Raw genomic sequence first — 3,249 nt, 5'->3', positions numbered from 1 at the left:
ATCCTCTACCATCCTATACATCCTATACCATCCTATACATCCTCTACCATCCTACCATCCTATACCATCCTCTACCATCCTATACCATCCTCTACCATCCTATACATCCTATACCATCCTACCATCCTATACATCCTCTACCATCCTCTACCATCCTATACATCCTCTACCATCCTCTACCATCCTATACATCCTATACCATCCTTTACCATCCTATACCATCCTATACATCCTCTACCATCCTATACATCCTCTACCATCCTATACCATCCTATACCATCCTTTACCATCCTATACCATCCTATACATCCTCTACCATCCTATACATCCTCTACCATCCTATACATCCTCTACCATCCTATACATCCTATACCATCCTCTACTATCCTATATCTTCCTATACATCCTCTACCATCCTATACATCCTATACCATCCTATACCATCCTACCATCCTCTACCATCCTCTACCATCCCATACCATCCTATACCATCCTATACATCCTCTACCATCCTATACATCCTCTACCATCCTATACCATCCTATACATCCTCTACCATCCTATACCATCCTCTACTATCCTATATCTTCCTATACATCCTCTACCATCCTCTACCATCCTCTACCATCCTATACATCCTATACCATCCTCTACTATCCTATATCTTCCTATACATCCTCTACCATCCTATACCATCCTATACCATCCCATACCATCCTATACCATCCTATACCATCCTTTACCATCCTATACATCCTCTACCATCCTCTACCATCCTACCATCCTCTACCATCCTCTACCATCCCATACCATCCTATACCATCCTATACCATCCTTTACCATCCTATACATCCTCTACCATCCTCTACCATCCTACCATCCTCTACCATCCTCTACCATCCCATACCATCCTATATCTTCCTATAAATCCTCTACCATCCTATACCATCCTATACATCCTATACCATCCTACCATCCTCTACCATCCTCTACCATCCTCTACCATCCCATACCATCCTATACCATCCTATACCATCCTTTACCATCCTATACATCCTCTACCATCCTCTACCATCCTACCATCCTCTACCATCCTCTACCATCCCAAACCATCCTATACCATCCTATACATCCTCTACCATCCTATACCATCCTATACATCCTCTACCATCCTCTACCATCCTCTACCATCCTATACATCCTCTACCATCCTATACATCCTCTACCATCCTCTACCATCCTCTATCATCCTATACCATCCTATACATCCTCTACCATCCCATACCATCCTATACCATCCTATACATCCTCTACCATCCTATACCATCCTATACATCCTTTACCATCCTATACCATCCTATAAATCCTCTACCATCCTATACATCCTCTACCATCCTATACATCCTCTACCATCCTATACCATCCTATACCATCCTATACCATCCTATACATCCTTTACCATCCTATACCATCCTTTACCATCCTATACCATCCTCTACCATCCTATACCATCCTCTACCATCCTATACCATCCTACACCAGAGTGATCCACTACAATCCGTGCGCAGATACCATGCCGACTCACCCAATTGATGTAGATTTAAACACACAAGCCCTTATTAACACTACTATACTTAGTAGTAGTTTTTGCAAGCCTGTAGCATGTAGGCTTCAGCACAATCCTTGTGTGCCTTACTGCCATTATGCTCATCTATGCGCTGGCCATAATGCTTCCAATCTGCCATTCCAGTAATGAACTGACTTTTGTCAGTGGACTTTGCAAATGCCATGCAAACAAAGCAAAACAACGCATGGCGTTCTTCACTGTATGACAACCACTTTCTAAAGGTGCCGTCCTCGCAGCGGAAAACTCTGCAATTTGGGGTCCCTTGTTGATTGTTGAGGGTGATGATTTAAAAACAGCTGAAGGGTGTCTGTGTTGGGACGGCTGAAATAATCTACACGTTGTGGATAAATTAACACTGTTAATTGTAATAAACATTACTTGACATAGGTACTTGGTAAGCTCATCTCCACAGGAGATGATCTACCGAGACTGCTGCTGTCAAACCTGGACATGAAGAGTAGAGAGTAGGAATAAGTTTACAAGATTACATGCAAATAATGAGTCTGAATGCAAAGAGAACTTTAGCTAGTTGACTAAAGTATGGAAAATAATAATATAATGATTCTGATTCTGAACAATCAACACTTTTTATAGCTCAACATACTGACAAGTATGACAGAAGAGGAAATACTTGTAATTTTGTAATAGTATTGTTAATATTTTACATGACTATACATATTACTTTTGTAACTTTTTGGTACTGTATTTAACACATAGCTCAGTTTGTCATGACTTTTCATGAGCATATGTTTGCTTTACAATTGTCCATCAATAAAAATTAAAATAGATTATCAGACATTTGAGCTTATCTTATTGTTAAAGTTTTAATTTTGATACATAATTTACAGTTAAAATCCCAAAGAATCACAGTATATTGCAATATATTTAATATCTCAATAATACTGTATATACTTTTTATTGTATCACATATCCTGACCAAATTGGACTGTACAGAAGAAAGGTGCATGATGATACATAAAACACTTTCATTCTGATTTGGGGAATGTAATTATAGGTTACAAATTGTGAAAATAGCATTTATACATGCTCAAACCACATCTAGTATAAAATAGTGGTTAATAAACGCGTCAATTAATCATCTGAATATTTTTTTAAAAGGCAGCCACTGCCGGCCCATTATTGATGGCCAGTCCAGGCCTGCCATCCTATACAATCAAGTATTTTTACACTTTTTAAAAGACTAGACATCAAACACAACATGGAGTCATGTAAACATTTCTCACTTTGTTTAAATTATTGATCAGATCAGCTGTTTATAATGTTATTATAATAATTATAGATATTATATATATATTATATAAGCAGGTATTTAAAAGAAAAGCAGAAACATTAATAAATATATAAAAACAACAACTGTTTTTATTTGATTCTTTATTTCCTTTCTTTGAACTCATTGTCTTTTATTCATAAAAGTAAAATAGTTTCAGTTTATGAATAAATTAAATTAATCTCAAACTGTTTCTTTTCTCTTTGATATAAAATAGATCAAACACAGATGAACTGATTTATTGATTAATTGATTATCGATCTGCTGATCTGAGGCGTGTCCGCGAGCCGCCATGTTCTCCCGTGACGTCACCAAACGGGAAGTGAGCGTGTTG

At 37.7% G+C, this 3,249-nt stretch overlaps 1 protein-coding gene across 1 annotated transcript in view; it reads left to right on the top strand.

Annotated features, from left to right (window-relative positions):
* Positions 1-3,237: 3,237 nt before the first annotated feature.
* LOC133995050 (polypyrimidine tract-binding protein 3-like) overlaps positions 3,238-3,249 on the top strand; it is a 16,063-nt gene continuing 16,051 nt past the window's right edge. The window contains exon 1 of the mRNA XM_062434331.1: positions 3,238-3,249. This exon is cut by the window's right edge and continues 93 nt beyond it. The gene's annotated coding sequence lies outside the window, so the exon portion shown is untranslated.

The sequence above is a fragment of the Scomber scombrus genome, chromosome 15, assembly GCF_963691925.1.
Source record: "Scomber scombrus chromosome 15, fScoSco1.1, whole genome shotgun sequence".
In the NCBI taxonomy this organism is placed as follows: domain Eukaryota; kingdom Metazoa; phylum Chordata; class Actinopteri; order Scombriformes; family Scombridae; genus Scomber; species Scomber scombrus.
The sequence above is the reverse complement of the archived record's forward strand: the minus strand, read 5'-3'. Positions and strand labels throughout refer to the sequence as shown.